The following is a 12998-nucleotide window of genomic DNA, read 5'->3' as shown; positions in this document are numbered from 1 at the left end:
GGCTTCAGGCATTTTAAAGTAGTGCAGTGTGATTTTTTTTTAATGGCAAAATAGTACCAGGAAAAACACATTTCCAGTCTAGAATACACAGCTTCCTAGAACCAGCCACCCTTCTGTTAAATAAACACTGTTGAATTCCAACAATGGCTGTTTGAGATGACCGTTAACTGGCTTTCATTATATAGCATCTGGCCACCCTACCCAGGGTGTAACATGGTTGTTTTGTGTTTGTAGGGAAAAAGCTACAAACCTCACACACACTGTATATTCCTCAGGTTTTGGATTCAAAATGAATTCCTAGATGTCATTCTTTGCTGCATCAGTTTTGACCACTGAGAACAAAACATGTACAGATGCACCACCTGAGTGATATGCCCCTCAATCTGTTTATTAAATTACCCTTTATTTTGATCCAGATGCCTTTAGATTTTAGAGGTGAGCCTCAATATGTGTGATCAGCTGTCAGCCGTGCGGCCGGATCAACGCTGCTGCAGTAGCCGTCCGCTGAGAGTCGTTAGGTCTGATGACTGCACAGCATGACAGTATAATAACCAGGGAGTAGGAAGCCATTTCACAAAAAATTAGAAGCACCCGAGGGTTCTCGTAATTCAAGATGATAATGGTGCCTAACACACTGCCAAAAAAACCTCAAGAGTGATTCCAAGAATAGTGGGATAAAGTCACGGCTTAATCAGCACATCCACAATTGCCTCTTGTGAACCTCTAAAAGCGGCACATTTCACTCTTCATCACTCTCAAGAAAAATGTTTTGCTTTGCAGAGAAAAGACAGAGCACACACTTCAAGGATTAAAGCAGCTCCGAGCGCCGCGTACATCTAAAGATCTTCAATGTTTGTTTGATATTTTATCCATTCCTGCAAGGTCACATGCAGAGATGGGAGCTAGTTCAGGCTAGTTCAAAGTAAAATCCCCAGATTCATCATGAAAATGTAAAATGTGCTCCATCCTTTACGTTCAAGTCATTCAAATGAAACCGCTGCTGAGTATGTACAGTGAGCATCTAGCAGGAGCCTATAACAAATGTGTGGCATTAAATTAGCGTTCACATGTGTGCGTATCAGGTAGGAGTCTAGATGTGTCCCACGTCTCCTCTCCAAGTCGGCATCAAAGCTCCCACGCTGTGTTTTCTTATCCTGTAAGTTTAATGTGTGAGGACCCAAAGGGCTGGATGGGAGTGGAGTAATGAGGACCTCTGGTGAAAGCCCTGCTTTGTTGGAGAGACCCGCATGCTCCTCCGACTCTCTCCACAAACCAAATGAGAAAAGAACTTAAAAAAAAAAAAACAACAACACGTATAGTCTTGAACACACAAGCCACTGTTCCAAGGATAAATGTAGACTGTTCTGAGGCTGCCTGGGGGTGTTTCTCAGGATTCAGAAAGGACGGGTTGTTTAAGATAATTACTTATAATATTTGCTGGGGCTGCACAAATTGTATGGACTGACCTTAAGATGAATCACTTACTCAATTTGTTTATGTGGAGCTTTTGATGGTCAGAATGCATATCTGTACCAGGGAACTAAAAACCTTTTGGCAGCATTCGGTTTAGTTGTCGTGAAACTGATTTGAGCATTTATAAAGTTAAGTTTTTGCAAATGCACACACTAGATTTCATAAGTATGAAAGAAACTAGGCATCATTGATCTTTCGCTACTGTCTTCTTCTCTGTTCCTTCTTTCTTCGCTGTGCTTTCACTTGAAATGTGGAAACACAGGATTATCGTTTTAGAAAAGTTTCTTGTTTACACAGCAACGTTTCAAAAAAACGATGTCCGTTTACATGGAAGCCGCAGAAATGTGGAAAATTATGTAGTCTTCTTGTTGGGCCACTGTTGCTTGTTTTTGTAATGAAACCATGTGCAGAGAACAATATTCTATAAACATTACCAATGGCATTGATATGGACAGACAACAAAGTTGGATTGCTATTACAGGTTACTTTCCCACTATAAAAGTCCCAGGAGAAAATGGACTGGGAGTCATGACACTCTGGAGGCTGCCATTGCTGTTATTGTCCATCTACTCACGCATGTGCTGAAGAACAGCTTAGTTGGTATCGGTATCGGATCGATATCGCTGATACCAGCCTGAAACCAGCGAGTTAAAAAAAACGAGTCCCTCCTTTCCAAAAGACAGGATCAATTGTGACCCAATGGCAGATGACTTTCCTCATTTCAACTGGGTGACGCCTCACACAGACTGTATTTGTGTTCCACATGAGTGTTGTCCTCCGGCTTGACCTCTAGCATTTACTTTTCAACAGATAAACTGACACGTGAGCAAAGTGAAAGAGCGCTTGGCCCATAAAGATAATGATAGATTGTGCTGTGTGTTTCCAAGTTCATTCTCAGAAAGTATGAGAATACTTTGCATGCAACCCAGTCAAAGAGACTGTCAAAATAGCTTAAGAGGACTTTAACATGCCCAATGAAGAAGCGCCCTGAGCTGCAGACCCTGAGCTGCAGACCCTGAGCATGTTTCTGTTATATAATATTTAATTTTTATGCTCAAAACCCAAACCCACTATATATTGTATTATCCAGTTTCTTCAAAAAAGTATTTTCAGCATCAAGAGAAAAGGACATTTTGGACTGAACCTTACAGTAATATATCATGCTGTATATTTTACACTCTCGGTGGAATGTTATTTTTTGTGATGTCTGAAAATTGATGACCAAAAACAAGAACTGACTGAGGGAACTTATAATTGAATAAAGCAAATGACAAGGACAATGGTTTTTGACCTTTAGAACTTGTTTAAGAGAAAAGATAATGAGACAGAGAAAATCAGACAACAGGACAAAAAAAGATCTTGTTTTTTTCTTCCCATTTCGCTCAAGCTTTTTCTCCTTTAACCTAACCTACACTCTGCCCCCCCCCCCCCCCCCCCCCCCCCCCTCCATCCACAACCACCCACCAACTCTCTCCACTTGGACCATTAATTCTCCCAGCATGCTCTGGGGCTTGTCTGCTGTGTGGACGGGTGGCGATCAGAGCACGGAGTGAGAGCAAGCGAGTGAGGCAGAGTGTGTGTTTGCGCTCACAAGCGGGGAAGAGCTGACAGATCTGGCCCAAGGGCTGTACAGGGTTGCGTGTGTGCAGCTCGGTCTGCAGACGAGGAGCGGCACCAAGCAGACTTTCCCCCTAACCTGGATGGCCTGCTCAGTGTGTACACAGCAGGCCGGGCAGGCTGAAAAAATCCTGCCGGGGATCAGCAACTCTCAGCAACGCTGAAAGCTGCAGGCAAACAAAACAGTGAGGCTGCACAGTGTGCTGATAGATGTAGGGACTGACGCAAACCAAAATACTATGGAGAATAAGGCTGCGTTTACCAACATATCTGCGGGAAAAGAAAACAGCCTATACTGGCCATAAAGAATTTCTCAGTGCCATATCAGGGGAAGGGTGTAATGTCAATAAGTATCCAACTAACACAAAAAAAGTAGCAATCTACCTTTTTCTAAAGAAATATTGCGATAATATTCTCCATAAAACTGTAGCATACGATTCACAAACGTCCAATAATGAACCACAGTATTGTTCAAACAGCAAACTATGCATGCTGTCCTCTGGAGCGTGATGCCGATGTAAGTTGATGCTGTGCTCGATTCAGGGTTTGTACTTTGGAGCAGTAACATGGCCAATAAAACATGCAAAACATTGGATTTTCAAAGGGGATTCTTAGTATAACCCTGAAGATGAAGGTCCCACAGTGACATTGTTATTTGAACAAGAAACTGAAGTGCTCCCTAACCATGTCATTTTTTAATTCAATCAAACCTAAACCTTGTTTTTTCACCAGCTGAACCGCACCCGACTGAAGAACTAATAAACTCTTAACTCAATATAAGGAGCAGTATTGAACCATAAACAAATACTCACACAAATACACAAACATTAAACACCAAGAGATGAAGAATCTACAGGCTGAAAGGAAAAGGAGACTTGTGAACTCATATCTACAGAGCATCTGTGATGTAACTAAAAGGTATTGGTGTAAACTCTAAAGCACATTCTCCACCTTAAGCCTGGCAGGCTGCAGGTACACTAGGGCAACCCGAACACATGAGCTCATTATAGGATTTTTCTGGAGTTAACTGGGGTCAGTGATCCCAGTGTAATTCTTTAGCTCATGTATTTAATAGCCTAATCAATATAATTAACCTACTCTGTCCATCCATCCATCCGTCTGTTATACTCACGTTATGATCCCTGAGGCTGCAACCTGTAGGACAAGAGTGTCAAACTCATTCTAATGCACGGGCCACATGCAGCCCAAATTAATAAAATAGTGCCATCATAACTTTTAAATTTACACTTTAAAGTTTTTATTTGTTGTGGCGGAGAGTATACATGATGGAAATGTCAACATTTTCACAAAAAACCAAACAATTACGATGAAAAATACTACAATATCAACATAAATCCAATTTCAATTCAACCTAAAGCAAAATACAGTGAAATGTCAAAAGAAAAGCTGTTGTATCAAGCATGTTGATTTCCTGACAGCATGGCTTTGCGGCTAGTTTTCTAGCATTGAGGAAGCTATCTTTCAAGTCAGTATAACTCAGCTTGGGTCTCTATGTTGTGTTGTGTCTGCTACGCTTTTGTTAAAATATTTTTTTTTTTTAAAAATCAGTGTTTTCTTTGACATTTTTACAATTTGCTTGGTAGTTTGGCAGGGCAGATTGGAACCTCTTGCAGGCTGGGTTTTGGCCCACTGGCTCTATAATTGAGTTGTAACCTATTCCAGGTCCAACATAGAGAGGGAGAACATGCAATCGCCACAAAGAAAGGCCCTGTGCTGGAATAGTCCTGCTCTTAATTTGAAGTGACAGTATTGCATTTGGACTATAACCATGTCACTCATTTCATGGTAATGTGTCTATAATACATAAAAAAATAAAAATCAAATCTTATGAGATGGTGGTTTTATTGTTCCGTGCATTAAAATAATATTGAACAGATATGAACACCGTACTGACAGTGTAAAAGTTTAATCTTGATAGAAGCTCTTCTCTGTAATGAAGATAAAGTGTCTAAGGTGTATATGCCTTCAACCTTAGTGAGCTGAGATCAGCGAAAGCTGCTAAAACCCTGAACTAAATGAAGCTCTGTAGAAGATAGATGAATAAAAGTTCTGTCAAGTACTTATATATTGGAGCCAACTGGTGAATTCCCAACGGATTCGGTGGTACAAACTACACTAAAAACATTTTGGGATGTAGTGTCTCTCCAGAAAAAGATAAAAACTTGTAGATACAAAAGAATTATAAAACATTGATTCATATATCACTACCTGACCACATGCATATATTTGTTACTTGATTTGAATAATATCTGGTCAGTATCTCAAAAAGACATACGCAGATTTGCTCCACTGCATGAGATGCAATTCAATATGAAGAGAGGTATCAATCCGTACAAATTCAAAATATCCCCAGTCAGTTGTCCATTAGATGCGGGTGGATTGCTTCCTTCAGTGACGACTCCATCCAGTAGCTTCAGAAAAGCTCATCAACTTCACAATATACGAGTTAAATAATGGTCTGCCTAATGACAGTTGACCTGCAATTGGCCTCCTATTGTCTTTCCAACCTGCAACGCTGAACTCTGCTCAGACTAAAGTCCACAACATTCAAACTGTTTTTCATATGCTCTTTGTTATTGATCATTTACAGCTGGACACAGAAAACCTGTGTATATTTGCCAGCTCTGATGTCCAAACAGAGTCACTGGCGATTGTCAATTTACTCTGAAATTATTGCAGTCCGGCAGACCTTTGTTCCCCTGGCGAAGAGCGGGAGGCCCACAAAGAATTAATCAGCAGCCCGGCCACGTCCTGCCCAGTGAGATGCCCTCAGGCTAATGTTGTAATGGACAATTTTAAGTCTTTCATTTCTTCTGCTATCATGCAACCAAATGCCAACAGTGGTCATTTTAAATTAATAGTTTTGTTTTTTTTCTTGTTCTTTTCTCTTTTCTAAATTGGTTTTATAACAATATGTTTCCTTTCAGCTATTTATTGTTGCTTGTTACTTGTCGCCGTACCCTTTTATTGACTTATGTACACTGATCTGTTGTTTTTGACAAAGACTGACCTCTGCCTGTGTCCATGGACGGTGCAGGCTGGAAACGAGGTACTTTTCTTTTTTAAGACATACAAATTTGTTTCACATTTATAAACCTTATTGTCTCTGCAGTGGATGCTACACTAAAGGTTGTGATAATGGAGACTACTACCTTAACAAAGAAGACCTGCAAGCCTTATTATTAGGAACACTGACCCCCTACTTCATCTTTGTTAGATTTTTACAAAAATTTGAAAGACTTTTTTTTTTTTTTTACCCCCGGTCCTTCCATTACTCTTGCTCTAGCAATTCATGCCAGGTAGTGACATCAAAGGGGGGTAGCTGGATGAGGCTCGGTACTCTTCACTTTTATTAAACCTTTTCAATTTCAGTCTGAGCAAAGTATTAGCGAGATGGACAACTTCAAAGACACTGCTAAAAGTTCCAAACAGAATAAAGAAGGAGAAGTGAGGAGGTGACTGTGTGTCAACAGAGAGGGAGGGCATCCTTTGGAAAGCAGCTGTTTGAGAACATCTTATTTTACAATGAGGCTTTCAGTGTGTTTGTACTTTCACTTGTATTTTATCCAAATTCCTGAAAAGACTAGTAGCCTATGATTTGGCCATTAGGAACTGGTTGATGGTGATCTCCTCTCTCACAAGTTTTGGAGTGAATTTTAATCACTACCTAATGTGTTCGGATGTTTTTTGTGAGAAAATTGTTGGAATGTTATTTGGTTGAAATCTTTGCTTATAACTAAGGCCCCATACACAACAATGTATTCAAGCAACAACAAAAAACATACAGTGTATTTTGGGTGAGTTTACAAGATGATGGTGATCGGAGCCACTAAAAACTCAACTTATAAAAACAGTTCCCATGGCGCTTTTTGAAAAAACTCCATCACTGTGGAAACGGAAAAAAATGTGGAAATTACAAAGAAAGTATAAATCTCCTAAACCGTCATCTGGACCACATGTTGAAACACATTTTTATTTCTTACAAACAACCGAGTGGAACAAAACGACAAAGATAACCAATTGAAAAAAGCTTCAATGTTTGCAGTGTAGTGCTCTCTTCACGCACATGTAGGTGGTTTCATTACATATGAAAAACAGCACCCACTAGTGGCCATACATGAAAACCATTTCCTTTTCAATGTTTCTGCCATTTCCATGTAAATAGACATTGTTTTATCAGCACGGTTCCCAGCGTGGTATTACAGAATCTTGATATTTCACCCGACATTGTTAACCTTGGTTTCGGGTTTATTTGTTTGTATTGCAATTATTAAACATTGGTGGCATACATTGGTTAAAAATATGTTTTGTAAATGAAGATAAAACTATTTCTTGTGTTTATTATGTAGATTACTTGGACAGGACAATGAAACCATATTAGGGACCAGATATCTGTAGTTTTCCTTTAGAGACAACAACTGTTGGAGCTATTGCCAACACATATCCAGGATTCAAACTTACTTTTAAGGAGGAGAAACTAAAGCAACATGGTAAGTTAAGCAGGTCTGGTTTTCTTTTTTCTTTAATCTAGGATAACATTTTAGGCTCAAGCAGGCTTTTCTGTCAGAACCAGATTATAGAAACAACAGAAGGAGTAAATAAGCTGCAGGTGATTTTCTTTTCTTTTTTTTTTTTCATTTTTACCCATTATTACCCTCATGCATATTTGTTGTATACATAGTTATAGCTAATGCCTTTTCAATTGTTACTTTGTTGAAAGCATAAATTGGCTTTGCTTCCTTCTGAATTCACCTCGCCAGATAAAACAGAAACATAACAAGAAAGCCACAAACACGTCAGTCAAGCGTGCAGACTTGAGAAGACTTCTAATCAGGAGGCAAATAAAAACAAGAGTGTGGGTGGACTGGCTGTGTGGGGCATATCTAGGATTATTCACATCCCCGGTGGATAATTGCTAAAAATAACAAGGTTCTCGCATTGATTTGTTGTTACCATTAGTCGCTCACATTTTCCACCAGTTTGTCCTACCGTGGCCTTTAATGTAAAAACTGTCTCTTGTCGTTGTGGCCCCTAATTACAATTTAATACCAAGGAGGACAAATGCAATTTCATTTACTCCATTGAACTCATTTAATTGTTATTACCTACAGTTTAATCAAATTAATTGCCACCAAATATCTGCGACCCATTTTTTTTATTGTCTGAGTGAAACCAGTTGAGACAAAACACTTATAGTCTCGGTGTCTGCCAACTTCCACGAGGTAAACATCAGGACGCCACGCTGCGCCTCATTCCTCTCCCACTCTGAATTTTTCGTACCACCACAGTCATCTGATCTTTTTTTCATGATAATATGTCTGGTAGAAACAAACTGTTCTCCTACTCCGCTGTGGAAAAAAAAAAGACAACTTTGAAGTGCATGATTAGGAGTTTGAATAGAAAATCTTAGTTTAACCGCTTATTGAGGCAGTGCTGACTTTTAACAGTGAAATCCATTTTTCTGAATGCTGTATTTATTTACACAATGTTGTCAGATGTTGCTTGAAAACTAACTTAACATCTTGAGGAAAATTGTATATATTCCATATCTCTTTCCCTGTTCGCAGTGGCACTGGCATGCCATAGGAAGACCACTTCAGTGTAGTGAGAGAGTTTAATAATAAAATAAAAAAAAGGAGTTATGTCTACTGTGCTGTGTTATTACAGATATTGTATAATAATACATATTGGCATAGAGCAAGGATTTTTTTTCTCATCACTAATTAAATTTAGTAAACCTGTGACAGACTGGCGACCTGTGGCTCTAAAACTAATGCTGGCTTCATCCTCATCACCAACAAAGAATTAACATACCGTGCCACAGAAACACATTAATAGAGATGATTAGGTCCACAAACATTTTTATAGGAAAGCTCATTTTTGCATGAATTGCATTTATTGTAAATTTTTTTGTGTTTGACCAAATGAGAAACAGCCACAGGCACCTTTTTAATCACAATATGTCTGCGAGAAACAAACTCTTAGCTTATGTTTGTTAGAAAAAAATATGAGACGGCTATGAAATGCATGATCTCACTTCAAATTCCCGGTTCAACCAATTTAATGAGTCAGTGCACAAAGAAATATTTACCTCTTTCTGGGTAGAGATTTGATTCCCTGCTAGTGAGGGAAACACAAAATAAGGAATTATTGTGACATCGACTGTTTTTCATATCTTTTATAAACTATTGAATCAAGTGTAGCGCTCAACCTAACTTGAGCTCTCAGAAACAAGAAAATTATGAGAAGTAATGAATACATGAAGTGACCGCCTGAAGCAGGTTTCAGAGAGCTTCAGACTACTGAGGAACTTTATACACAGCAGGAGACACAGTGACAACGCTGTAATAAGCGCAGCCGCTTTGAAGTTCATAGACAAAGTCCTTATTCGTTCCAAAGCCCTGTCTTTTGTGTCTCGTCATCACAAACAGATAGAAAACCCAAACCAGAAAGAAGTGAGTGGATCAGTCGTCTTCCACGATGCTGGGATCATCCATATATTTAGAAATATTAGCAAATAAGGAGCATGTTTAATGTTCTACACTCATATTCATTTGCCCAATTCGTGAGTGAAAGATAATGGAAAACCTTGTTAGGAGAGGGGAAATGAAAGTGACTCCCTTTATCAGGACCAGTAAAAATATTGTAGTGGTTGTGTCACTGCTTCAACATTTCTATCCAAAGACACGGTGCTTTAAATAGCAACTACAAAAAGTACAAATTAGGAGAGATTGTAATTAAAATGTTTTACATTTAAAAAAAAAATAAACATTAGCCCTAACACTCAACACAGCTACGTCAATTAAATTCATTACGCCTTTAGTTTGTTGAGAAGTATTTTTCTTTTCAGGCAAGGAGATCTTTAAAACATACTTTTGACATTGCGTCGATGGTGCTCTCCTGTATTCATCAGAAACGTCATCTCTTTGTGGCTGCCTCGTAAGAGTTCAATTAAGTTGATTATTCCCTTAGTTTGTTAATTAGTCAGGTACTTTGTTTTTTTTTCTTTTTTTTCTTTTCAGGCAAGTAGGTTTTTACAACATACCTCTGACATGTTTCAACGTCTGTCTTATTACGTCTGTGAGTGTCTGTGAGTGACAGACTGAGAACTCTGAAGTATTTCTGATATGGACAATGTTATTTCCCTTACATTCTTGATTTGATTTGATGCAAAAACGTGCAAAGGGGCTAAATATTTAATGGTTTATCTGCAAAACCAGCTTCTCCAAATCCACATTTGTTGATAATTACACTCTGAGCTAAAAATCCAATATTTCACAGAAACCAGAATGGCAGGCAAAAATCTGGACCAACATGCAAGCGTTACAGAAAAAGAATTGTAACGAAGGCTTCAAGGTGAAAATATTTTTCTGGTTGTTTTAGGTTTAGATGGCATCTCCACTCTATAATATACACAGAAACCAGCATGCAAATAAAGCAACAACCTCAAACCCCTCTGCTAGTGAGAGATGTTAGGTCTCTCTTGTATGAGAGACATGATTGGTCAGTCATGTCGGTGGACATGGTAGGCTTTTAATGCACATTTGGGTCTAGTCATGTTTCCTGTTGTATTCGGCTCAGTTGAACGGGATAGTCGTCTTCCAATCCTGAATTAGGCAGTTGGACTCCTCACCTAATGGGTTGAATCGTAATTGAGCGAGAAGGTGAACATTTTTAGTTCCAGTCACCGCGTCGTGCTGTTCTCCCACCGAGATAGAGTTTCTTAGTTTAAGTCCTTAGTTGGAGTTTCGTAGTTTGAGATCTGGTTCCAAGTTGACTCTTGCTGGGATTAAACTTACTTTCACCTGCTGCCTGCCTGATGTACCATGCTTCTGGCTCTCTGAGGACCTGTGACAATGCGGATGCACAGTAACAACGTCAACATGATGTGCAGCATGTATAATGTTATACTGGAATAAATCTATGTGATTTTATGTCCTGACACTCCCTCACAAACGCACATTGGAAGGTCTCCTATAGGACGGGTCATAAATGTGCATCGAGTGACTGTCAAAGTTCTCTCGGAGTGTCTTTCCAGCAAGAAAAATCTGAGTCTGACAGAACTTTTTTTGGGGGCTGTTGGTAATGAACAGAGGTCAGTCAGTCTTACTTCTTGCCACACACCTGACATCAACTTGAAGTCACACGTCTTACAAACATTGCTTTTTGAGAATTTGAACTTAATTTGAATGTAAACTTCATGCCTGTGAGTATAAAGCTGAAAATAAGCATGTAGTAAGTAGTATAACATGCTGACGTCAATATACAGTCAGCCTTCAAGATGCTGATAATCACAACAGTGTCAGACCACCTACATTATCTCTGGTAGTTATTATTGTAGACACATGACAACAGGACTGAACAAGGAGAGGAGACCAAGGCTAAACATCCTTTGCAAAGAGATATCCCTGCACAAAAATGTCAAATGTACTGACAACTTGTCTTCCACCATAGTCAGCTGGGATTGGTTAAAGTAGTATAGATGATGAATGAACAGAGGGAAAACTTAAACCGTGACCTTAAATGTCCTGAAGTATAACAAACTACCTCTGCAACTGAAGAAGGAAATACATTGCATTGTTATGAAGGTCTAAGATAACTCAATATTCCCCCAGTTACAAAATTCATTCATCCATCATTTATCTTTGACTTTATCTAACTTGGTGTAGAGAGAGGCCTGAACATCCCAGCCAACATTGGATAAAGGCAGAGTGATTCAAAAAGCCACACTCACATCTCAAAAGCATGTTTTTAAATTATGATAAAAAACAAAAACCACGAGAACATGCAAACTCCATGCAGAAAGGCCTCCAATGACAGTGCCAACCACTACAACACCATGCCATTAGGTGTAGGACTTTTACATTACAAATACTTTTTTAGCAGCTTTAACAAACTGCAAACAACACTGAGAAAGACACTCCTTATAAAGCCGTTAAGTTGATTGTGTTACCACAATAAGTAAGCTGTTATTCGGTATTTTAATCTGGGAAATACTAAAATGTGAGAGAAGAATGAGCAGAGGAGAGTCATAAATGCAGACACTGGCTAACAACAGGCCCTATAGGGACAACTATATGGCCGTAGCAATAAAACCCCTGGGTGTACTGGATAAGGCGCAAATGTGTTCAACTGCTCGTTTCACTAATACAAGTTCAGCTAACTGTTTATTTGGTTTGGGATTTCTATCAGATTTCACTGATAACACTTTTTGGGGGAAATCAATTCAGTTTTGTGTTTTGTTGGCCAGCCAGCCCACAGTGACTTCTTTAGAGAATAGAAACAATTGATCTGCACATAAACAGCACTTCAGAATTTACTTTGTTCATTGTGCAAAGCTGCAAAGGACAAAAAACTTGTAAAATGATAACCTCGAAGCGTAATTCCTAATTGGAGAATACACATCCATGCTGAAGGTGAACATGCAAACTCTTGCCTCCATGAGCCAAAAATGCTTATCACCACCCATCCATACCTGTAGCTCAGCACTGTTGTCTGTATATAGGTGGTAAAGCTCCCAGCCACAGTATTTCCATACAGATTTGTCTTGATGTAGGAGTTCCTTTGTACACACTGGATGATATAGACTGAGAGATGTGGAAATATTGACAGTGTCAGACAGGAGTGTGAGTGTCTGGGAAATGAAGGATATGGGTAGGCGTAGGAGTAAGAGGAGGGGGCTGTTAGTGTGTTCAATATCACACTCTGTCAGAAGCTGTAATATCTCTTCCATTTCATTAGTTGCTACATGAATAGACTTGACATCAATCAGCGCCCGCTCGGCTGATTGAAAGAGAAGTGCTTCGGCATCATGGAGAACATGGAGGAGCATCATGGAATGCGCTTGCAGTGTGTATGAAGAGACGCTACAACCTTAACCTGCAGAG

The 12998-nt window shown here is 39.3% G+C and overlaps 1 protein-coding gene across 1 annotated transcript in view; it reads right to left on the bottom strand.

Moving 5' to 3' along the window:
* nphp4 (nephronophthisis 4) overlaps window positions 1-12998 on the bottom strand; it is a 195970-nt gene that overhangs the window by 52301 nt on the left and 130671 nt on the right. The gene's annotated exons all lie outside the window — the stretch shown is intronic.

Source organism: Lipophrys pholis (genome assembly GCF_963383615.2).
Source record: "Lipophrys pholis genome assembly, chromosome: 8".
NCBI classification, from domain to species: domain Eukaryota; kingdom Metazoa; phylum Chordata; class Actinopteri; order Blenniiformes; family Blenniidae; genus Lipophrys; species Lipophrys pholis.
The sequence above is the reverse complement of the archived record's forward strand: the minus strand, read 5'-3'. Positions and strand labels throughout refer to the sequence as shown.